Here is a 26,767-nt window from a genome sequence, read left to right as displayed (position 1 = left end):
TCAAAATCCAAGTCTTGGTTCGCATTTATTCGTTCTCGATGTTCTGAGACACGCCCTTCTTCTCTGCTATGAGTAATCATTTTTTTTGACATGCTTCCACTCCTGTCATCACTATTATTTCCGTACATATAAAAATTTCATCTTCTCGATGCGGCGCAATTATACACAGGCGCTGTCTCCGTGTTGTTTGAAGCTACAGGTAGTGAGTGAGTGCACTGTTCCGCACGGAAATGAAATCGGCTGTGCATCTGCCAGACCCACGGAGTCTGTCATTCCCGAATGTACTCTTTCCGTCCGTTCTTCCGTACATCTTAGTTATACTTCCTTTCCTTATTGGCGTCTACTGCATTGGATTTCAACGCTCTTGACACGTTTCTGTGTTGATCTGACATCTCTGAGAATTAATTGTGTCAGGTTTTCCCGTTCCTATTCCAACAGTCCTACCTGAATTACTCAACTTTTTTCTCTGTTTCATGTACAATCTTCTTTCCATGCTCATGGAGAGTTGCGAAAACCTTTTTCGTTTGTGTCACGGCGCACCTGGCTATTTTAGCCTATATCTCCGCTACAAGTACCTCCTTTCTTGCACCTACTGCTTCTGTTCTAGGTAATTTTGCTTCTTTTTTCGCCATGTTTGCTATAACGTTAGAGTCTGACGAAATCTTTTCTGTTTCGGCAATCTCACCTGTAATCTTGTTAATATTTTCTATCATTGACACTGAGCACTATGCGACATAACTTCTGAGGTCATCAGTCGCCTAGAACTTAGAAGTAATTAAAACTAACTAACCTAAGGACATCACACACATCCATGCCCGAGGAAGGATTCGAACCTGCGACCGGAGCGGTCGCTCGGCTCCAGACTGTAGCGCCTAGAACCACACGGCCACTCCGGCCGGCCTCTATCATTGATTCTTCAAATTTCTTCCTTTCTTTTTCAAGCTTATGTTTCTGCTTTGATCTTTCTTCCCCTTTTCCTCCCGAGCTATCAACAACTGCAGGACTATATCTGTCCTTCTGTTACTAGCTTTATCCACAACCGGTATTCTTGCACGAGAACTTGGCGCACTGCGTCTTGGCTGTGGCGAAACTAATCTATTATTGTCTTCATCGGAAAAAAATTTCTGATGTTAACTGCAGCATCTACCTGCCTGAAAGCTACTGCTTCGTCATCGAATCTTGCATCCATTTCCCTGGCTCTGAGCACTATGGGACTTAACATCTGTGGTCATCAGTCCCCTAGAACTTAGAACTACTTAAACCTAACTAACCTAAGGACATCACGCACATCCATGCCCGAGGCAGGATTCGAACCTGCGACCGTAGCAGTCGCGCGGTTCCGGACTGAGCGCCTAGAACCGCTAGACCAACGCGGCCGGCTCCCTTTCCCTCTCATGATCTCATCTCTCTTAATCAGACCTATTAGATACGTCGCCTGACTGCTTGACCGTTCCGATCGTAAATTAAACTCATCGTCAGTCATGTTTAACTTCCTAATCGAATCTTGATTCTTTTCGCAAACGATTCTATTCTCACACCTTTCCAGTTTTAAATGCACCTGACTCCTGGCTAATTCATTCACATACACGCAGTAACAAAAATCGTGCAGAAATCACTTGCAAATCCATAGGCAATGTCCTAACACTTCATTTACACAACATAAAATATCTGTAACCCATCCAAAATGATAAACGCTGTGAGAAACTAAGTGAACACAGAAATCAAGAGTGGAAGAGAAACTACAGACCCAGGCACTTATCATCTAAAGCTGGAAAAATATACACATGTTAAGTAATGTACCAGCACTAATTACAGTTGAAAAAAAAAATAACTCTGACGACGTCTAGGAGGACTCTAAAACTGTAAATCCTGGCCAAGAGTCGACAATGTAGGGGAAGTTCGGTGTTTAAAAATAAATTTCTGTCCGCGAATTCATATCGGTGCAGAAACAGTGACCTATATGGGTGCGCAACGAAATTGAACGCAAATTTTTATATGGCCAGGCTCACTGATTGCAGTAATTCACATCTATCCCTCTAGTTACAAAATTAACTAAATTATTTCCCCCAGTAACATGTGTAAAAAACAATTACATCAGGACACTATTTAAGTGAATTATAGGCCACACTAAGCCTCACAGAATTGTTTATTTCCAATCACAGATAAGTTTGAACAGTGACATGTACATTGACTGATAAACTTAAGTAGCACACGCCGAGTAGAATTAATTAGGTTCGGCTAAGTAGAGAAAGTGGAGGAAGGATTTGCACAACTTCCCCCTGGATCAATGGATAGCGGAATTAATACAAAAGTGAAAATGGTTCAATCTCAGTGGTTGATGGCCCCCTAATCTTGCAATCACAGTGGCTCTCGATGTTAAAAATGACTCAACTTTACGCGTAAATTAACTCCTGTGTGAAATTACGTTGCCTAAGCTGCGAGTATCTCACCTGCACCCAACACAAGCTGCGATATAGCTGATACAACACGCAGTGCGTTGTCTCTGAAGTAATCTAGTACGGATAGCTGGGTGCTCCGGAACCTGCCCAAGAAGTGTCCCGTAGCCGTCGTCTTTCACTCTCACGGCCGTAGTGTCTTTACTGTACGGCGCCCACAGTCCTATTGCCCTTACTCGACGTTCCGCAAAATTTCGACATTTCTCAACGTGGAGCGCTCAATCAAAAAATAAAAAAAAAAATAAAAAAAATCGCTTTTAATCTGGCATAGCACATACCCAATCGCAGAGTTCGCCATACCACTTTAACCTGTATTTACTTCTATTTTAACAGAGTTTTTCTCTTGACTAGTCGCCTAACTAATGGGACGGGACGTGGCGTCGCTGTTTCACCTCAGGAAAGTTCGCCCTGTGGTCACACCATAAAATTAACGAGGGAGAACAAGGACTTGAAGAGACATACACAGGGTAGACTAGCGTGGAAAACTGCACCAATCCAGTCTTCGTACTTAAGACCACAGTAACAAGAGATAGTCAAAGCATTATTAGGAAGAGAAAACTTCAGTTTTTTTTTTTGCCTACTATATTTAAATGAGAACAGTTCATTACTGTATCTACGTATACTAAACTTTCATTTTCATACATACGTCTTAAATTAGAGTTGAATGCACGTTAGGATTACTTTGCATCAATGTCAGCCATTTTATTCTGTTTTTTATTTGCTTAAGTAACAAGGAAAATTGTCTGTGTATGTGTCTCGGCAGACGCCTTATTTTCTCTTACTTTCATGAACTTTATGCCAGATATACGATGCGGACAGCAGAAACTTCTCACAATTTTCTTCCACTATCAAATGTCTAAACTCATCCAGTTGGCTTTCGCGAGACCATCGTAGACATACTACCACAGATTTTCATGTACATTTCCTGGCCACCTCTGTTCTAACATTCTGTAAGCTACACTGATTTCTTATTATCCTAACAGCAAGTCATTAATTCCTCTACTTTGTCTTTCAGGTCAAAGCTAGGAGCACCCTAGTCGTGTGAATTAAGTGCCATACTTTTTTCAGCTACATTACAGTTTTACAAATGAAGTTTTTCTATTTTAAAGTTATCTCAGTAAGCACAAGGGATGTGGCAGCTACTGTCTGCTAATTATTGTAAACTAATAATTCCATAATCAGACTATAAACCGTAAATTACTAAAACTTTTCTGGTAATTGAAACTAATCCTCCACTCCGCAGCGGAGGATTTGCTTTTTTGGAACTTCCAGACAGATCGAAGTTGAGTGCCAGGAGGTGTTTGTTCGTATGTCAATAACTCAGTCTGTAAGAGCTTTGTTCTCGAGAGGAAGGGTTCTGGGATCGAGTCCCGGTCCGTCATGCGACTTTAATCTGTATGGAAATATAGTTTCTTTCGAATTTAAACGTTCTTCGAATCTACATTTACATTAGAAACTTTATTGAGAATGACAGGTTCTGTCTCTTTTTTGGCACAGATTGTAACTGCACCTGAAACTTCAATGTACCTCTTGTTAGGTGATTCCACAGCTCCATACAAAATTTAATCCCTCACACGGACAACTTTACACTACCAATTCGAATAGTAGCAGTATGTAGTCTAGTATTTAGTACGTAATCTAGATTTATAAATGGCAATGACCTATAAACGTGTATCTATATCCACAACAACATGGTTACTGTACTATTCTCAGTTTGACAGAGAATACATAAAATTTGCTTCAGATATATTTTTTCCCTTCCACTCTGGAATAGCATGTGTGAAGTATGAGTTCTCTCTTTGCTTCACGGAGATCATTTCTCCTTCACTTTGTAGGAGTTAAGAAAACATTTCAACATTCGATAGAGTAAATTGATGACTGTAATTTGCCAAAAATGCCTCCCCACAACGAAAAGGGCCTTTCTGTTAATGATTAATACCCAATGATGTTGTCTCTTCTGTGGCAGTGTCTGTTCTATTTCGCGATAATAAAAAACTAGCAGACCTTTCTGAACTTTTTCCAGATCTTCCATCAATCCTATTGATAGGGACCTCATGCTGCTCAGTAATTGCCAGAAAATGACGGACGAGCATAGTGAAGTTGTCATACAATGAAGGCTTTCACGACCGGATGTTTCAGCTGCCGAGAATTCTTCCGGGTTGTATCGTCGTGGTTCATGGAACTTTCCTATCCCTGACGTTTCGTCCAAAGCTACGTTGGACATCTTCGGAGGTGCTCCTGGTCGTGCTGTGTCTTGCCAACAGTCGCCAAGACACGGCACAACCAGGAGCACCTCCGAAGATGTCCGACACAACTTTGGACGAAACTTCAGGGGTAGGAAAGTTCCATGGACCATGGCCATACAACCCGGAAGAATTCTCGATAGTGTAGTTGGTCCCTTTAGCAGATGTGCTGAATCTCAAATATGTTCTGCCAACAAAAATGCGGTCTTTGATTCGCCTTCCCAAACTTTTTATGATATTGTTCCAATAAGAGTTGTTATAAATGTAACTGATATTCAGATCACTCGATAATCTTTAAATTTGTCTGGTTTATCAGTCAACTAAAATTTAGAGCACTTTCAGTTTCATTTGGAGTAACGTACAGTTTTTATTCCTAAGGATCAATTGCCACTTCTCGTACGATGTAGATATCTTTGTTATGTCATTTTTCAATTGGTTTTGATCTTTTGATGACATTATTAGGCGGAAAACGATGGAGTAACCTGCAAACAATCTGAATAGGCTGTTCAAATTGTCTCGTAAATCGATTGCGTGGATGAAGAACAGGTGAGGACCTGTAACACTTCCTTTGAGGAAACCCAAACTATAGCTCTAGTATCACTGGATGATTACCTGTCAGCTACCACGAACTATGACCTTTGTGGCAGAAAATCATGAATCCAGTCGCCTAGATGAGGCAACCGTGTAATTTGAAGCAGCTTATGAGGAGTGAAGGCAAAAGCCTTCAGGGAATTCTACAAATGTGAAATCTTCGCTATATTCCCTATTGATAGTAACTTTTAATTTTTGCGAATAAAGAGCCGTTTGTGTTGTGCCAAAGCGATATTTTCTGAATCCGTGCTGGCTATGCATCAAAATATCGTTCTGTGTCATGATACTGGAACAGAGTTATATCCCAAAATGCTTCAAAAAATAGATGTCAGTGGCGTTGCTGTTGTCATTGTGGTTTTTGTCCAAAGTCCAAAGACTGGTTTGATGCAGCTCTCCATGCCACTCTACCCTGTGTAAGCCTCTTCGAATAATTACTGCAACCTACGTAGTACTGAAATTGATTACTGTATTCATCAGTTGGCAACCCTCTGCAATTTTTAGACTACTCTCCAAAACTAAATTGATGATCCCTTGATGTCTCAGAATGCGTCTTTTCGACCAATTCCTTCTTTTACTCAACATGAGCCGCAAATTTCTTTTCCCAGCAATATTATTCAGTACATCCTCATTACTTGCACGGTCTACCCACCTAATCTTCAGCATTCTTCTCTAACAAAATGTTTCCAAAGCTATTCTCGTATTGTCTGAACTTCCATACAAGGCTACACTCTAGACAAACAGCTTCAGAAAAGACTCGATCAAACTTCAATATATATTCGATGTTAACAAATTTCTCTCTTCAGAAACGCTTTTCTTGCCTTTTCCAGTCAACATTTTGTACCCTCCCTACTTCATCCATCATCAGTAATTTTATTGTCCAATCAGCAAAACTCATCTATTACTTTAAGCGTCTCGTTTCCTAATCTAATTCACTCAACAACACCTGATTTAATTCGACTACATTCGATTACTCTTGCTTTCCTTTTGTTGATTTTCATCTTACATTCTCTTTTTAAAATAGGGGCCATTTTGCTCAGATGCTCTTCCTAGTTCTTTTCTCTCCTTGGCAGATTTACAATGTCATCAGCAAAGCTTAAAGTGTTTATTTCTTCTCTTTGAACGTTAATTACTTCCGTAAATTCTTCTTCGGTTTTCTTTACTGCTTGCTCAATTTACAGATTGAATAACATCGGGGATAGGCTTTCACCCTGTCTCACTCCCTTCTCAACCACTCCTTCCCTATCATACCACCCGCCTTGTATCACTAGCATCTGGTTTCTGTACAAGTTGTCTTTTGCTCCTTGTATTTTAGTGCTGCTACCCTCAGAATTTCAGTGAGTATATTCCAGTCAAAAGCTGTCTCTAAATCTACAAATTCTGTAAACATAGCTTTGATTTTCATTAACCACTCTTCTAAGTGAAACCGTTTGATCAGTATTGCTTCTTGTGTTCCTGCATTTCTCCAGAATCAAAACTGATGTTCTCTGAGGCTTGATTCTGCCAGTTCCATTCTTCTGTAAAGAATTCGTGTTAGTATTTTGCTACCATGAGTTATGAAAGGAACAGCTTCGCCCAAAGAAGCCTCTTAAGGCCAAGGGCCGGCAGGAGTGTCCGAGCGGTTCTACGCGCTTCAGTCCGAACCGCGCGACCGCTACAGTCGCAGGTTCGAATCCTGCCTCGGGCATGGATATGTGTGATGTCCTTAGGTTACTTAGGTTTAAGTGGTTCTAAGTTCTAGGGGACTGATGACCTCAGATGTTAAGACCTATAGTGCTCAGATCCATTTGAACCATTTTGAAGGCCAAGGGAACCGACCCACTGCCACGTCATCCTCAGGCTATAGTTGTTAAAAATGGTTGAAATGGCTCTGAGCACTATGGGACATAACTTCTGAGGTCATCAGTCCCCTAGAACGTAGAACTACTTAAACCTTACTAACCTAAGGACATCACACACTTCCATGCCCGAGGCAGGATTCGAACCTGCGACCGTAGCGCTCGCGCGGTTCCAGACTGTATCGCCTAGAACCGCTCGGCCACTCCGGCCGGCGACTATAGGTGTCAGTGGATGCAGATATGGAGAGGCATTTGGTCAGCACACTGCTCTCCCAGACGTTGTCAGTTTTCGTGATTGGAACAAGTCTTCTGAATCAAGCAACCGTTCAATCGGTCTCACGAGGGGTACTGCACGCCGCTTTCCAACAGCATCCAGAAGACCTGGATAATCACCAAATGCTACCCAAGCCGCACAGCACTCAATGTTCAGATCAAACGATCAAATATATATTCGTTGGTCTCCCTAATAGCGGGAAAGAAATATTGTAACTTGTTAGTAATGCCGCAGCGACAAAGCACAATAATGAAACGATAAGAAGTTCGGTGATCTGACGGGAATCGATGCTACCACTGCAGCAAGGCCCTTAACTGTAATTAAACTAATAGTTTGGTAATATTCACACTTGTCAGCAACTGCCTTCTGTCGAAACATGTCACTGACACGATTCTATAATTTAGCGGAGTGCTTCGATTCACTTTATTGTGCGTTGATGTGACGTGCACTACTTTCCAGCCTTCACGAATGGCTCCCTCACCAAGAGAGTGGTTGCACATGAGCAACTATTACACTCTCTTTGACCTAGTTTTGGAACTATCTCGGCTTACGGGTCCTGTCCCTGACGCAGCTCGTCGCTGGACGTGTACTCGCCAAGCTTAATGAAGACGCGGCGCGCACAGCGGCTGGCCGCGCATTGTGTGGAGTTTCTGGCTCCTGGAACTGTGCGTACCGCCCTCTGCCTCCCTCCCCCCACCCCTCCCCCATCCGGAGCGCGCCTCGCTCAAAACTCGGCCAGGAACGCATATTGCGCCTGCTGCCCACCACCCGCCGCTGGGCAAACAGCTGCGCTGCCCGCCGCTGGCCGGCTTTGTTCGCCAGGAATTAGCCGCAGCATGCCTACGGTACGTCCATCAGGTAAATGGCTCGAGAACAGTCAGGCAGTGACTTTTTTATTCGTCGAATCCTCCCTCGTGACGCCAAGCCCTCGCCTGCCAGTTGCAGTTATTTTTCTTACAGTTTCCCTGCCCCATTTCTCGTCCGAGTACCGTCTCTCTCAACGAGGAAACTTCATTTTTTTGTTCTCTTTCTAATAGTATTACTGTCTTCCAGTAACTAATTACCACTTTTGACAGGTCTAACTGCGAGTAATGCTTCGGTAGTGATATACAAGATGTTAGGGGTATAAGTGCAGATATTTCTAGTACTGACTGAGGACAGAGCATCATTATTATCTTGATTTTCGGAGAAATTATTTCAGTTGTTAGCAGCAGTATGTGTTAGGTTGATTAGTAACTATAAATACATGTGGCAAGAGCAAGAAATTAATGCTTACTATCCACTGAGCAGCAGGTCAGATGTCGAGGTGTGGACACGTGGACACAAAACGGTTAGTCTATACAGACAGGAGTAGTCCACTTAGTGGTACAGTTTGCGCAGGAAACGTCAGGTAATAATTTATGTCAAATAAAACTACATGGTTCCACAGACCCTTTCAAGGTCATGATTGTAGACATAACTGCCCTTGATCATATCAAATCCATGGCCATGAATGTCTTTCTTCTATGATATTTACATGCAGATTGAAGCTACGAATGAAAATTTATACCAACGATGGGATTCGAACAGAGGTCTCCTGCTCACTAGGCGGATGTGGTAACTACTACACCTCTATGGCACAGTGGCTTTGCACAACTGGATGAACTACACCAGCACGCCTCCCTTCTAAATCCAAATTCCAGTTTACGTCTCATTCCACTTGGTATTCCCCGGGTGGCCTGAGCCGTGACTGGGAATATAGATACAGGAGGGAAGTATGCTTAGGTAGTTTGTGCAGTTGTGCAAAACCACCGTACTAGGGCGGCATAGTGGTTAGTTCACTGGCCTAGTGGACCGAAGCCCCAGGTTCGAGTCCAAGCCTTGATAAAATTTTCATTTGTTGCTTCAGTATGAATATATACATCAGTAAATTACGGAGAAAAAAACGATCAACACATTGAAGTGGGAACATATTATCTGCAGTTGTACCACAGATACCCTATATAAAATGAAAAAGAGACATGTGAAGAAAACGTAAATAAACTTTTTATTGTTTGAAAAGTAATCGCCATAACTATTCATATAATTATCCCACTATGGGACAAAAGAATCAAATCCTTCCTGGAAAAATGCTTTTGGTTGTCTATGGAACCATGATTGTACCCAGACATAACTGTCCTTCATCATATCAAATCCAAGGCCATGAATGTCTTTCTTCAGTGCTTCAAAAATATTTATATCGAAGAGGAGGTATAGGGACTATGTGGAGGATGTTTGGCACATGTCCTCAGCACCGAACCACCGCTCGCGTACTTGGTACATGGCTTGCTTCTCTCTTTACTTGATTGCCACTGCTACTCTAGATATATTAGACTACCAGTCTTTTTTTTTTTTTTTTAACATTCCGCGAAACGGAACGTGGTATGCCATAAGTTTGACAGGTGTGGAAAAGGGATTGGTAAGGCTCATTCTAGATCCACTGGCGATCAATGAAGTGAAATGGATATAAGAGAAGAATGTCGGCTCCGACAAATATAGGGTACTGTCAACTGCAGCGGAAGGTGGCATAACGGGAGTAGGACCGATTACTAATACGACGATAGGGCAGAGAGTGAGCTACTGTGGACGGTTCAGCGATATCAATGTTCTTATTACAATCGACGGTAAATCAACACCGACAACGATACATCGGATATACGCGCTGAAGTCGCAAGCAGAAGCTGAAGAGACAGAGAAAGTATATGAGGATATTGAACAGATAATTCAGACTGTATAGAGAGATGTAATAATTTTGGTGACTGGAATCAGGTTGTAAGGGAAGGAGCAGAAGAAAGGGTTATGGGAGAATATGGGCAGTACGAATAAGAGAGGAGGAAGACTGAGTTCTGCAGTAAATTTCATCTAGTAATTCTGAAAATAGCAAGAACTGGTAAGTGGGAGAACTATTGCACAATCAGCTTAACAACCAACTCTTGCGTCCAAGGTGTTGACAAGAATAATGAACAGACGAATAAAAAAGAAAATGAGAGATGTTAGACGACTATTAGTTTGTGCTTCAGAAAAGTTAAAAGCACCAGAGAAGCAGATCTGACATTGCACTTGATGCTGGACGCAAGACTGAAGAAAATTCGAGACACACTATCGACTCAGAAAAAACGTTCAATGATGTAAAATGGTGCATGGTAGTCTAAATTCTCAGATAATAGGAGTAAAATTCTAAGACCAAAAACGAAGTACTCGGATTAAAGAAAGGGGTAAGACAGGGGTCCACTCTTTCTCCCTTAGTGTTCAGTGTATTAATCGAAGAAGCAATGACGGAAATAAAAGAAGTGTCAAGAATGGTGTTAAAATTCAGGTTGAACCCATATAAGTGATAAGATTCGGTTTTGACATTGCTAACCTCAGCGGAAGTGAAGAAGAATCACAGGATCCGTTGAATTAAATGGTGTAATAAGTACAGACTATGGATTGAGAGTATACTGAAGACAGACAAAAGTAACAGAAATGGGAACAGTTAGAAGCTTAAGATCAAATTTTTTCCCGAAGCAGGACAAGTTAAGGAATTCTGCTATTTGCAACCAAGAAATCCGCCACGGACGAAGCCAGGATGATATAAAAAGCAGACTAGTACAGGCAAAGAAGGCATTATTGTCTCAGAGAAGTTTACTAGTATCAATGCAGGCCTTACAATGAGGAAGAAATTTCTGAGAAATTACATTAGGAGTGCAGCATTTTGCGGTAGTGACTCGTGTACAGTGGAAAAAACCGAAACATAAATCGAACCATTTGAAATCTGCTACTACAGAATAATGCTGAAAATCAGGTGAATTGATAAGGAATATATGCAGAATACTAACAAGAAGGAGGGAATGGATGATAGAATATGTGTTAAGACTTGGTACTAGAGAGAATTGTAAAGGGTTACAAGAGAAGTAGAGGACAGAGACTGGAGTAGATACAACAAACAATTGGGGTCGTAGCAGCTACTATGAGATGAATTGGTTAGCGCATGAGAGGAATTCGCACCGGGTGCATCTAGTCAGTTAGAAGACTGACGACATAGCCCTCATCTCTCAAAAAAGGTGGAAGTCCCCAAAAATGACACGTGGTTCGCATTCCACCTTGAACAACAGATCTCCTTTCGCCGGTTGGATAACTGGGGTAGGTTGGGGACGCACAAGTCGCAGAAGCGGTTGCCAATACAAAGACCTGCAACAGACTAGTGAGCCACACGAATCTTTTTTTTTTTGCGGTATTCTGTGTATTGGGTCACATTTTATTTGGAACTTTTTTAATTTATTAATGAAATCGGTTTCTTAGTCATCTAACAGCAGAAAATGCGATATCTGTTCTATCTGTTCTATCTGTTTTGGAGCGAATGGGGAAATTCATTTTTGACAGACATTACTTTATATTCTTACTGATACTTTTAGATTGTAGTTCGGTCCACAGTAACACGATTTACTTACGAAAGAATCCGGGCGCGACAACGCGTGAGGACTTAACCCTGCCGCCGGGATTCTTTTTGCGATGACTTCCCAACCGGCCGAACAGATTGTATCTGTAGCGATTAAGGACTATTCATCACTTCACCCATCACCAAAGACGACAACATAGACCACGTAAATGCTCCCGTTGAAGGTTTCAGGCGACAATTTCCTTTTGGGTCGTACCAAATATATTTATTCACATAGGTTTGCGAGACCCAAGTTTCGTCCAAAAACCAGACAGATATATTATCCTCGGCAAGTAATAATTACAGTCAAACAAAAATAGAGCTCTCGAGGCAGCAAGGTCACTTCGTTCCATCAAAACCTTTCGTTTGTCATAACATTTTCCGAAGTTAAGACTGGTATGTTTCTGAAGACTACGAACGGGAGTTTCCGAGTCCTTATACTCAATTTTCAATTGTAGCTAGGCACGGGCTTCACTTGCCGTAGGATACTCTCCTCTGTTGTAGTATTGTCACACAGTCCTGCAGATCAGTTCTTCACTAAAGTTATTAGTTTCAGTTCATCTTGTTTCTATTTGATATCGCTTTCGTGGCGAATGGAAGACAACACACACATTTGTACAGCCTTCGAAGAAGTTACTGTTGCTAACGAGATGTACCGATCTTTCTGAGACTGTACATGTCTCTGCCGTCAGTTTTCGTGAATGGACGATATTAACCATCTAGCTCCTTCATCGTGAGTAAGTCGATTCAGAAGGCAATGTAATTTCTCCAAGCGAATAATTTTTTACTATTAATAACTTTGATTTAGTGTACATTGGTTAAAAGAAGTGGAGCGGCCTTCAGCTGCCGTTTTACAGGTAACATTTTTTCCAGAGATATTTATTGAAATCTCGCTTTGTTGATTAAGGAACAACTGTAGAATCTTTAGTGTTATTTTTTCTTCGTACTTCCATGTCAGGGTGAAAGTCAGGCACGTCATTAACTCCTCTCGCTCTAGACTGTATATTAATATTGTGCCTTGATTAACCTTACTTTGCGCTGAAGTCCGATTGCTGTCATGTGGAGTAATAATGAACGATCGTCAGGAACGAGGTTCATGAGAGCACCGATACAGCCATCAGCAGCAACGACACTGCTCAGATGTGTAATTCAGTCACTTTAGTCCAAAGTTACAGGCTTGTGCCATGCGATAGTTTCAACGTTTTTAAGATCGACAGTAGTGGGTGCGCACTACGAAAGGTATTTTTCTGCCCTTGACTCGCAGTTCGTAGTTCACGGTATACCAGCCGACCGTAAGTGACGTTACAAATGTTAACTTTATAAGAAATTTCGGGTATCCGCATCGTAATGAGGACTAAAGGGACCGATCAGATCGATTACTACGTCCAACCGAGGCATTCACGCCATGTAGCTGTTAGCAACTACAAGCAAACGTTGACGTCGACTGCCTTTTGGGGCAACAAACAAATCATCCCGCACTGCAGACATCGTGCTCACACAGGCTGTTATCCTCTGGACCAAATGTATTATGGATGAGAAGCAGATTGATTGGCAGTTTGCCGGCCGCGATGGACGAGCGGTTCTAGGCGCTACAGTCTGGAACTGCGTGACCGCTACGGTCGCAGGTTCGAATACTGCCTCGGGCATGGATGTGTGTGATGTCCTTAGGTTAGTTAGGTTTAAGTAGTTCTAAGTTCTAGGGACTGATGATCTCAGAAGTTAAGTCACATATTGCTCTGAGCCATTTGACCTATTTGATTGGCAGTTTCGAGAGATAATCGTGAAGTTCCAATTATCACCCTGAAAATCCAACAGCGATCCTCAAACTTGGTGATACTGTTAGCCGTTCTCTACGTATTTAGTCGTCACTCCGACCACTCCGATATATACACTCCTGGAAATGGAAAAAAGAACACATTGACACCGGTGTGTCAGACCCACCATACTTGCTCCGGACACTGCGAGAGGGCTGTACAAGCAATGATCACACGCACGGCACAGCGGACACACCAGGAACCGCGGTGTTGGCCGTCGAATGGCGCTAGCTGCGCAGCATTTGTGCACCGCCGCCGTCAGTGTCAGCCAGTTTGCCGTGGCATACGGAGCTCCATCGCAGTCTTTAACACTGGTAGCATGCCGCGACAGCGTGGACGTGAACCGTATGTGCAGTTGACGGACTTTGAGCGAGGGCGTATAGTGGGCATGCGGGAGGCCGGGTGGACGTACCGCCGAATTGCTCAACACGTGGGGCGTGAGGTCTCCACAGTACATCGATGTTGTCGCCAGTGGTCGGCGGAAGGTGCACGTGCCCGTCGACCTGGGACCGGACCGCAGCGACGCACGGATGCACGCCAAGACCGTAGGATCCTACGCAGTGCCGCAGGGGACCGCACCGCCACTTCCCAGCAAATTAGGGACACTGTTGCTCCTGGGGTATCGGCGAGGACCATTCGCAACCGTCTCCATGAAGCTGGGCTACGGTCCCGCACACCGTTAGGCCGTCTTCCGCTCACGCCCCAACATCGTGCAGCCCGCCTCCAGTGGTGTCGCGACAGGCGTGAATGGAGGGACGAATGGAGACGTGTCGTCTTCAGCGATGAGAGTCGCTTCTGCCTTGGTGCCAATGATGGTCGTATGCGTGTTTGGCGCCGTGCAGGTGAGCGCCACAATCAGGACTGCATACGACCGAGGCACACAGGGCCAACACCCGGCATCATGGTGTGGGGAGCGATCTCCTACACTGGCTGTACACCACTGGTGATCGTCGAGGGGACACTGAATAGTGCACGGTACATCCAAACCGTCATCGAACCCATCGTTCTACCATTCGTAGACCGGCAAGGGAACTTGCTGTTCCAACAGGACAATGCACGTCCGCATGTATCCCGTGCCACCCAACGTGCTCTAGAAGGTGTAAGTCAACTACCCTGGCCAGCAAGATCTCCGGATCTGTCCCCCATTGAGCATGTTTGGGACTGGATGAAGCGTCGTCTCACGCGGTCTGCACGTCCAGCACGAACGCTGGTCCAACTGAGGCGCCAGGTGGAAATGGCATGGCAAGCCGTTCCACAGGACTACATCCAGCATCTCTACGATCGTCTCCATGGGAGAATAGCAGCCTGCATTGCTGCGAAAGGTGTATATATACTGTACTAGTGCCGACATTGTGCATGCTCTGTTGCCTGTGTCTATGTGCCTGTGGTTCTGTCAGTGTGATCATGTGATGTATCTGACCCCAGGAATGTGTCAATAAAGTTTCCCCTTCCTGGGACAATGAATTCACGGTGTTCTTATTTCAATTTCCATGAGTGTATATCCAACGAGGGACCCTTTGATTGTAGAAGTCTGCCTTGTGGCTGGCCAGGAAAATACCTTCTAGAAAATCATGTGTTGCCATGCTGGAAATCATTGCCAAGCGAAAGTTTTTTCATCTAAGGAAAGAGGAGGACTTCAGCGGATGCAAAGTTTTGTAGCCGAAAGGAGCAGAGTGTGTGAGTGTGTCATGTGTAGAATGAGTTGATACGCAGTCATGAAGTAACCGCCCGTGAACTCTTGACGAGATGACAGTAGCATCCTCCTGTGATGGTTTATCCCTCAGGCGCGTAATCATTTAGCACTACGCTATGTATATACACCCCAAAAATACTGAGCATTACATTTTACGATGATGGTTGGATCGTAACATCTGCGTTGCAGAATCCACTCTTTTCCCCTGCTGTGTTGTTACTCTCGGCGTATGGTGATACACACAGCACTCGTCCAGGGCAATCACTCATTAAAAGGAAATATGTACCTGAGACACACACATGTATTTTTATTTTTTACGTTGGCAGCACTGTTTGCGCTAATGGCAACAGTGCCTTTGTAGCTTCGTGTAGTTTCCTTATCAGGCTTTTGGTGTGTCATTGTTGGTGGTGATGGTAACACGTGAAGTAACAGTTGGTTTCTCAAACATCACGGTGTCTCTGAAACACACATTTCCAGTAACGCAAATTACGTTTTGTGTGTATTCGATAAGCGTTTCAGAAAGTGATACATTTATTTTTGTTCAGTAGAATTAGATGCAGTTAATTGCGTTTTCTGCTAGATATTGTGTTAAGACACAAGGACAGGCATTTTGCTAATGTATTATACATGTGTGACAAATGAGCGTGTTCCATATACATCGTGAAAACGGACGAACCGAAACATTGAGATGCGATGGACCAAATTTTAAAGACCAACTTGCTAAGATGCAAGAAGAAGTAGATGGAGTGGAAATAGATATAAAGGATTTATTTCCTGACTGTTCCGATTATAATCTTTCGTTTTATACTGAAAAAGCAACCTCTAAGTTTCTCTGATGAAAAAAAAAAAAAAAAGCCCTCTGTTACGGGTGTTGACCAGTCCTGCGCAGGTGGCCAAGCAAACAATGACATTTCGCTTCCTTTTGTTTCCAAAGGGAAAATGGATATTTTTGGGCAGCAGAATAACCAACTTCAGTCAGACTGTGTCTCGTGATAACATAATCCCGGAAATTCTGATACAACAAGGGCACTGAAGAATTCAGGTGATGTCTTAAGATGTAAGATATAGGTATTTGATGATTGATGGTGAACTATTAGGACTAGTTGTGGGACTGACAAACGTTGAATTGGATCAGTTCAGAAACAGGACTGAAATACGTTAGCACAGTAACTACAAATCCACTGACTGGAATAAAAGAGGAGGAAATGCAGTCTTTGTCCTTACCAAAACAACAGGAACACCGCATATAAGGGTGTGAATTGTGACAGAGCTGTATCCCTGCAATGTTCCAGATAAATGTGTGTTAAGTGCTCAGTAGGTTAATTAGCTAAAAATATTTGTGAATCTGAAGCTTATCTCTGACATTAATTTTTTTCTTTGCATAATTCATGCATTTTTGTAGGGTTCCATTACACGAATATTCATGAAAGTAATAAGTGATGACTAACTAACAACCACAGCTGCCGACAGGTGTTGTTGTTATACCTCGATGTGGACAGCTGAAAATGTGTGCCCCGACCGGGATTCGAACCCGGGATCTCCTGCTTACATGGCAGACGCTCTATCCATCTGAGCGTCTGCCATGTAAGCAGGAGATCCCGGGTTCGAGTCCCGGTCGGGGCACACATTTTCAGCTGTCCACATCGAGGTATAACAACAACACCTGTCGGCAGCTGAGGTTGTCAGTTAGTCATCATTTATTCCAGGGAAAAGCTGCACGATCATCAACAGTAACTGTTCTTTCGAGAACAAGTTACTGTCTTCCTATATAAAGTAATAAGTATTGAAATCCTTACCCGATGACGACGTTTAGTGAATTTTTGTTCGTTTCGTACATTGTACTAAAATACTAATGTACCTCTTTGCGATAAAATCCACATTTACTTGGTCTATTTGCTATTGTGTCTTTCAGACACATATTTTCTGCTAAGCAATAAAAATCGTTCTTCCTGTTAAGGGTTGGGCGACTAATGAAGTCAGTTTGATTAGCGGGACAGAGCTGAAACCTTTCACAGCTGCTACTTCCGTTCGGCAGGTTTTATGAATAATTGTAAGCAGCCGTTCAACCCACTCAGTGGCTACCTTTTTTATGTTCAAAATGTAGTGGAAAACGTTGGAAACTGGTTAATGTCTGAATTTCGTGCAAGACGCTTAAACTTGGCCCTTGACTTAATGTCGAGTAAGACGTTGAAAACTGGTCCTTGGCTGATTTTTACTGTTTCGATTACCACTTCGACTGCGATAAGATAATCTTCATGGACCATGGCCTTCACTTCTGCGGTGCCCAGATCTGTATAGAGGCCGCGCGGGGTAACCGAGCGGACTAGGGCGTCTTGTCACGGTCCGCGCGGCTTCCCACGTCGGGGGTTCGAATCCTCCCTCGGTCATGGGTGTGTGTGTGTCGTCCTTAGCTTTAGTAGTGTGTAAGCTTAGGGACCGGTGACCTCAGCAGTTTGGTCGCATTAGACCTTACCACAAATTAAATCTGTATAGATGGATGGTGTACCAAATCGTTCTTGGTTATTGAGACTTGTTTGGACACCCTGGAAGTCAGCGCCTCACTTAACCATTGTGTCAAACGGTGGTGTATCGTTGGCGTGCACTTCTACCATCTCAACTTGGAATGTTGCTGCGTTTATCTCCTTCAAAGATAGAAAACGAGTTACGGTATCATTCACTATTTTATCATTGGGTAATTCTATAGGCATGATACAGCACTGTGGTGCTGGAATTTCAGTGTTGACCAATACTCCAGACATGTACCTGTAGATAAAAATAAATGAATAAAAATAAAAGAAACTCGTGACGTTCCAGAATGAGATTTTCATTCTGCAGCGGAGTGTGCGCTGATATGAAACTTCCTGGCAGATTAAAACTGTGTGCCCCACCGAGACTCGAACTCGGGACCTTTGCCTTTCGCGGGCAAGTGCTCCACCATCTTTTTTTTTTTTTCCTTGGGTCCAAGCGAAGATCATGACCCAGTATTTTTACTAGTAATTCCCGAGTCTAGTGCAGTCTCCTCATCCTTCCTAAAAACATCTGCTGCTAAGACATTACGTGTATGATAGGGGTTTCCTGACATCAACTCATTGGCTATCCAGTGTCCAGTAACGGAATATACTAATGCACAGAAGTGCAATGTTCCAGTCCTCCATCAGTGATGGAGGATGGACCTTTGATATTGCCAGCCCCTTGTACTGGCAAAACGTCAAGAAACGCACAAATCGTACGTCGGTCGAGGAACCCGAGACAGAAGGCAACAGGCAACACGGTATGAAGATGAAATGATGGTTAAATCAAGACCCTACGCTGCCGACAGGCGTTGGTATACATCAATGGGGAGAGTTGAAAATGAGTGCCCCGACCGGGACTCGAACGCGGGATCTCCTGGTTACATGGCAGACGCTTTATCCATCTTTTTTTTTTTTTTTCGCCGGCAAGCGCTCTACCGGTTTTTTTTTTTTGTTAGTGAGGGGTTTTATTTATTTATTTTATATGAAGGAAGGTAGGAGAAACAGAAACCTTTATTATTCACAAAATAAACATAGTACGTCCTGCCACATGATAACTGTTCTGGAAGGATCCTCGCTGCCGTCCTACCATGCAGCATGAAATAACAACAAAATCGAAGTGGGGCCACCTCCGGCACCCGAAAGAAAAGTATGTTGGACATGAAAACAAAATTTGAAATACATCCATTTGATAACTGTTCAAGCGTGAGTTTTTCGTAGGTCGCATACTTGCATAGTGTTCTTAGTCGATCACTTTAACTTGGTCGGTTTCACAACGACAGCACCGCCGCTCATCTTTACGCACCCTGCACACCCCAGGTATATGGCGGGTCCGCAAAAACGGTTACTAGGAAATTGGCATACCAATCCTTGTACTTTTGTAGCCGTAATAGTGTTGTGTGTCCATCTTGCAAGTATTGCCAGTAATCCAGGACGTGGAGTAAGTTCGTACGTGAGTCTCTATAGATGTAATGGACCGTCATACCTGTGATCCACGCCACCGCGTTCGTCTTATGACGCGGAAAATACGTTTCCTCTGGAAAAAATACTATGTCAGAAGAGACTGCTGTATAGATAGTGCGCAGCATGAACGCTATTATCTTTCTTGCGAGAGTCCAGACAGCCAATGCCTCGCCGCAGACCAGCCGATGGTCGTCCGTATCCAGCACGCCGCAGTGCTGACACAAGGGCGAATCCGCCAAATGTATTGCGTACTTTCTATCGTTTGTAGGGTATTTTCGGTTGACGACAATGTACCATGTTGATCTGACTGATGTAGGTAGGTGGGGGTGGTGGACCGTGCGCCACACCACGTGCCAATTAACAGCTGGATGTTTGCGTTCCACCCTATTCCGGGCGATCTGTCGAAGAAGCAGATGGTACACGTCCTTCGATGTCGACTGTCGGGTCGTCGGTAAACGCTCTCCAACGTAACTGTGTTCCACGATGAACGTGCGCACATACGTTAAAGGGGGCGATATATGGCCGACACTGACTGGAGGAAGATGCGATGTTGGTACGAGTTCTTCGATGATCGTCCCCGTAAGCGAGTGGTTCCTGTTGCGCCACCGTTTGAGCATAGTATTAATAAACATGGCAAGCGCCTTCTCGTGCACGTTCACTAAACCAACGCCCCCCTCTCGCGCTGGGAGGGTAAGCGAGTTGTACTGTACCTTAAAGAGTTGTCCCAGGCACACATAGTACCCAAAAGCCGCCTGAATCCTCATAGCCATCGTACGCGTCAAGGGGAGAAGGTGTGTCAGGTGGCACATCATGGGCGCAAGATAAAGGTTGACGAGTAACACTCGCTGCAGCATATCCATAGTCGTACTGCCGTGCGGACTCTGAGTAACAGTCTTCGGTAGTTGTCCGCAGCCGTTCCCGCTGTCTCTTTATGAAAGGTGATACCCAAACAGCGGAGGGTTTCCACCGCAGGTAAGGGCCCTTCCGTTCCCGGTTCTAGTCCACGCCCCATATGCATGTATTGTGATTTTCGGTAGTTGACCACACTTCCAGCTGCCATCCCATACGTCTGTAGCCAATCCAGTGCTGTTTGAGTCTCTCTCTCATTCCGCACGAGGAACACAATATCGTCCGCGTATGCTCTGCATTTGAATGATAAATGCCGTAGGGAGATCCCGGTAAGACGGCGGCGAAGGCCTGCGAGGCACGGTTCTAAGGCGGTCGCATAAAGGAGGATCGACGAGGGGCAACCCTGTCTCACTGATCTTAAGATCTTAAAATACTCAGTTCTCCCTCCGTTGACCACCATCGCTGATCTGGCGCCGTGCAACAGCCGCATCACAGCATTGGTCAGTAATGGCGAGACACCCATCCTGTTCATCACCGCCGCGAGGTACACATGATCCAAGCGATCAAACGCATGATCGAACTCTACAGCAACCATCGCCCCCCGGAGGCGGCATGCAGCCGCGAGGGCGACGACGTCACGATAGTCTCCCAAGGCTGTGTGGATATTACTGATGCCGCCAAGACAAGTCTGATCGGCATGTATTCGATGCTCCAGCGACTTTTTGATACGACTTCCCAGGATGCGCATGAAGATCTTGTAGTCACTATTAAGGAGGGTCAAGGGGCGATAATCACAAGGCCGTTTGCCACCACGGGGCTTCGGTATCGGTATCATGAGCCCTTCCGTGAAGTGAATGTGAACCGGTACTTCTTGCCGCAGAAGCTCATTAAACATAGCTAGCCACATCGGTGTCATAATGGTCACGAAGGCACGGTAAAATTCCAACGGGAATCCATCTGGACCTGGGGACTTGTTGCGAGCACCTCGTGTAATCGCTTCCTCCAGCTCTTCACACGTAATTTCAGATAACCCGTCTGCTTCCCCGTTCACACTCGTCGCGTCTGGGATCTCTTCCAGGACGTTCCCCAGCTCCCTCGGACCCTCCCCGTTGCTCGCATAGAATCTGCTAAAATGATCCGTGAACGCCTGTGCTATGCCCCTTTGTGTTGTAAAACGACGGCCATCGCCGAGATCGATCTCATGTATTAAATTCCTGCGTCTTCTTCGTCTTTCCTGTATCACGTAATGCATCGAGGGAACCTCGTTGGGCAGGAAATCCTGCGACCTCGCGCGTATCATCGTACCTGCCATCCTCTGCTTCGCAAGTTGTACCAGCTTCGCCTTAACTCGGTGGACGGCCGTCTGGCGTTCTGGTGTAGGTGGTTGAGCTAACAGTTCCCGGAGCGCCGTAAAGTAAAACTCAGTGGTCGTGCGCTGCCATTGAGAAACCTCCTTCCCGTAACCTATTAACGTCCTCCGTAAAGCTGGCTTCGCGCACTCGATCCACCACTGCAGGATAGAACCGAAAGAATTTCGGCGACGGAGACAGCCATGCCACGCGTCCTCCACCATGCGTCGGCATTCTGCATCTCGCAGGTGGGAGACGTTCATCTTCCAATTACCCTTCCGTCTCCATACCTGCTGTCTATCGAGGTTAACCGTACAAATATATGCCTCGTGGCCCGTAAACGCTGTCGGCCATATTTCTGCGTCCACCGTCGACACTGCTAACGCCCTTGAAACGTAGATTAGGTCCAAACGGCCCGCGGAGTGGCTAGTAAAAAATGTATATCCTGGTTGGTTGCGATACTTCAGGTCCCATGTATCGACTAATTCCATCCCGTTGACCAGCTCCCTAAGTTCTGGGCTAGTAGTATAGTTAGGTTGTTGGTCCTTTCTGTCAAGCACACAATTAAAATCTCCGCCGAGTAGGCAACCTTCGTATCGTCCCTGGAACAACGGTGCAACCTCATGAGCGTAAAAATCTGCTCTGTCCCTTCTCTTATCCGAGCCTGACGGTGCGTATATGTTGATCAAACGTATTCCTCCTATGGTCACGGCCGTACCACGGGCAGAAGGCAAATACTCTACTGCGTCTGCACGTATCCCTTCCTTTAATAACATAGCTGTGCCAACGCCTCTCTCGTCACACGGGGAACAGTAAACGTCGTAACCGTAAAAGTCCGAGGGGGGAAGTACCCGAACTTCTTGTAATAGTGCGATGTCTAAGTCCGCAGCCTTTATCATGTCACTGAGCATCTTGATTTTTACCGGCGTCCCAATGCTATTGATGTTAACAGACCCTATCCGATAAGCTTGTTGCATGGCGGTCTACGTAGATAGGGTACCGTACGGTCGCTAATTTTGCCGTACAGAGGCTGCTGTCGGACTAACGTCCCCCGCCGTCTCCTCATATGGTCTGCCATTATTCCGTGCACGCTGCCGACCTTACACCGGGAGAGTGCGTGGGAGCAGTTCCTCCGGCATCATCTGTCCCCCACGGGGGTGGCTCTTCTGACCAGTCCCCTAGTGTCCCATCGTTGTCGTGCGGCGCAGGCGCCGTAGCCTCCTCAGTAGCCTGTTGCCGTCTATTGAGTTCCTTCGCTGTGTCTGGAGCATCATCAGCGGTAGGTCGTGTCGCCGTCCCGCTGGCCACCGTTGCATCCACGCTAGGCAGTTCTTCTGTATCCATGGTCGTCTGTTCTGTACCCGTAAACTTCTCAGAATTATCTGCTAGATCAGAGTGGTCGTTCTCCACCGTGAGGCGGCGCTTCTTCCGGCGTTTTGGTGAGCGCTGTTTACGTTGCCGGGCCTCGGAATCAGAGGTCAGCATGGTCTCCAGTTGTTCGTGGGGGACATCAGAATCGTGCGCCGTCGTATAATCGACGTCTCCAAGTGCCCTATCGCAAGGGGCCGCAAGCGGAACCGAAGAGAGGGCGTCCTGTGACTGCTGCAGGCGGTCCAGCGCAACGTCGTCTTTCTGTGGCTCGCCACGATCCGCCGCTGTCTGTGCGTTCTGGTACGCGTCTGTCTCGCGGCCCACGTCATCGCGTAATGCGGCGACGTAAGTCATGGGGAGCACAGTCGGATGCGGCGTGAGGGGTGGATCATCCCGTGGCAGCTGTAATAACCTTCGTTGAGCACACTCAGAACGTATGTGTCCCTCCTTCCCACATCCAGAGCACGTCCTTGGTTGTCCGTCGTAAATGACAATCGCCCTACAACCGGCGATGTACAAGTATGACGGGACGTGTTTTCGGAGTTCAATCCGTATTTGTCTGACGCCATTGAGGACAGGATACGTCTTGAAACTCGCCCATTTTTCAGCCACGTGGGATAGGACCGTTCCGTAAGGACGCAGGGCGTCTGTCACCAATTCTTCTGGCACTTCGAATGGAAGCTCAAAGACGCGGATCGTTCGTAGTCCCATGCCGGCGTGTTCAACTGTTACCGCTCCAACATTCCCGTCCGAATGACAGAAACGAAGTCCTTGTCGGTGTCGAAGTAGTAGTTCGTTACATGCCGCTTCATTTATAAGCTTGACATAAACCACGCTGCTGACTATAGATAAGTGTATTCCAACTAGAACGTCTGATAAAATTCTTCTCGGGTATGCAGCCGGATCATGACGTCTTCAAGACACAATATTTCTGCGGTCCAACTGGCCGCCATCATCAGGTGAGAGCGCTGGTGCACAATCTCGCCGGAACTGACTTCCCAGCGCAAGTGGCAGCCCATATATAGGCCGCAGAAGGCCCACAACGCGTGCGCGAAAAGGTGCCGTAGCTGCCCTCTAGTGCAGTAAACATGCCGCGCCGCCGGTGGTGGAAAGAGGCGAATTCGAGATATCGCTGTCAAAAATAAAAGAAATTTAAAAAATTCTATTCCGACGATTGAGACGCAGACCGTTGTTTTTTAATGTCGGATAACACCGGGTCCCAAGTCTTACTTAAAAGATAGCCCTTGTCTCTATTAATAAGATTGTCAGATAAACGAATCTCTATTGATTCTTTTAAAACACAGTCCCAATAGCGAGATGCAGGGGCAACCATTTGTGTCGCATCATATTGCATTCTGTGTCCCTGGGTGAGACAGTGCTCCGCCACTGCGGATTTCTCGGGTTGAAGCAGCCGTGTGTGCCGCTGATGCTCAACACATCGGTCCTGAATGGTCCGGATCGTCTGACCAATGTAAGCCTTCCCACAGTGGCAAGGGATCTTGTATACACCGGGCTTCCTCAGACCCAAGTCATCCTTAACAGAGCCAAGAAACGCTCTAAGCTTGGCCGGCGGACGAAAAATACTTTTGATGTGATATCTTTTTAGAATTCTTCCTATCTTCGAGGAAATGCTCCCAGCAAAAGGCAGAAAAGCCACCGATTTGCAGGTATCTTCTGGTGGTTCAGGCGATGGTCCAAACTGGAAAGCACGACGGATCTGTTTATCTGTATAGCCATTCTGCTTGAACACAACCTTAAGGTGGTCCAATTCTTGTGTCAAGCTTTCTCCATCTGAAATGGCATAAGCTCTTCTCGCCAACGTTCGCAGGACCCCTGTACGCTGGAACGATGGATGACAGCTAGAAGCATGCAGGTAACGGTCCGTGTGCGTAGGCTTTCGATAAACACTGTGTCCCAGTGTCCCATCATCCTTTCTGTACACCAGAACATCCAGAAACGGAAGCTTTCCATCACTTTCCACCTCCATGGTAAACTTGATGCTAGGATGCAGGGAATTAAAATGATCTAGGAGGCGGTCAAGAGCCTCTCTCCCATGAGGCCACACCATAAACGTGTCGTCAATGTACCTCCAAAAACAGGTTGGTTTTAAGGACGCCGTCTTCAGCGCCATGTCCTCCAAATCTTCCATAAAAAGGTTGGCGACTATTGGGGACAGTGGGCTCCCCATAGCCACTCCGTCAGTCTGTTCAAAATATTTGTCATTGAATAAAAAGTACGTTGACGTCAGCACGTGGCGACAAAGCCTGGTTGTGTCCTCATCCAGTTTCTCACCAATTAATTGCAAGGATTCTTCCAGAGGAACCCGGGTAAAAAGCGACACGACATCAAAGCTCACAAGCAAATCGCAGGGACTAAGAGACAAGGACTTCAATCTCTGAATAAACACCATAGAATTGGGAATGTGATGTTCGCATTTACCGACGTGAGGGCCAAGAACAGATGCTAAATACTTGGCTAGATTGTAGGTAGGAGCACCCAAGTTACTCACGATCGGACGAAGCGGGACCCCTTTCTTATGAATCTTGGGTAGGCCGTATAGTCTCGGTGGCACGGCAGCACCAGGACGAAGTTTTTTGAGAACGTCGTCAGGTAAAGAACTCTTCTTCAACAGTGAAAGCGTCTTCCGTTTTATCCGTTCAGTTGGGTCGTCCTGCAATGTTCTGTATGCTGAGTCCTCAAGTAAGAGATCCATCTTTCCCAGATAGTCACCACGTGACAGAAGAACCGTTGCGTTGCCTTTGTCGGCTGGTAGAACTATCAGATCCTCGTCTTCTCTAATGGATCGGACGGCTGCCCTTTCGAGAGAGGAGATGTTACTGATAGTTCTACCAGCCGACAAAGGCAACGCAACGGTTCTTCTGTCACGTGATGACTATCTGGGAAAGATGGATCTCTTACTTGAGGACTCAGCATACAGAACATTGCAGGACGACCCAACTGAACGGATAAAACGGAAGACGCTTTCACTGTTGAAGAAGAGTTCTTTACCTGACGACGTTCTCAAAAAACTTCGTCCTGGTGCTGCCGTGCCACCGAGACTATACGGCCTACCCAAGATTCATAAGAAAGGGGTCCCGCTTCGTCCGATCGTGAGTAACTTGGGTGCTCCTACCTACAATCTAGCCAAGTATTTAGCATCTGTTCTTGGCCCTCACGTCGGTAAATGCGAACATCACATTCCCAATTCTATGGTGTTTATTCAGAGATTGAAGTCCTTGTCTCTTAGTCCCTGCGATTTGCTTGTGAGCTTTGATGTCGTGTCGCTTTTTACCCGGGTTCCTCTGGAAGAATCCTTGCAATTAATTGGTGAGAAACTGGATGAGGACACAACCAGGCTTTGTCGCCACGTGCTGACGTCAACGTACTTTTTATTCAATGACAAATATTTTGAACAGACTGACGGAGTGGCTATGGGGAGCCCACTGTCCCCAATAGTCGCCAACCTTTTTATGGAAGATTTGGAGGACATGGCGCTGAAGACGGCGTCCTTAAAACCAACCTGTTTTTGGAGGTACATTGACGACACGTTTATGGTGTGGCCTCATGGGAGAGAGGCTCTTGACCGCCTCCTAGATCATTTTAATTCCCTGCATCCTAGCATCAAGTTTACCATGGAGGTGGAAAGTGATGGAAAGCTTCCGTTTCTGGATGTTCTGGTGTACAGAAAGGATGATGGGACACTGGGACACAGTGTTTATCGAAAGCCTACGCACACGGACCGTTACCTGCATGCTTCTAGCTGTCATCCATCGTTCCAGCGTACAGGGGTCCTGCGAACGTTGGCGAGAAGAGCTTATGCCATTTCAGATGGAGAAAGCTTGACACAAGAATTGGACCACCTTAAGGTTGTGTTCAAGCAGAA

This window comes from Schistocerca nitens, chromosome 8 (assembly GCF_023898315.1).
Source record: "Schistocerca nitens isolate TAMUIC-IGC-003100 chromosome 8, iqSchNite1.1, whole genome shotgun sequence".
In the NCBI taxonomy this organism is placed as follows: domain Eukaryota; kingdom Metazoa; phylum Arthropoda; class Insecta; order Orthoptera; family Acrididae; genus Schistocerca; species Schistocerca nitens.
Note: the sequence above shows the minus strand (reverse complement) of the source record.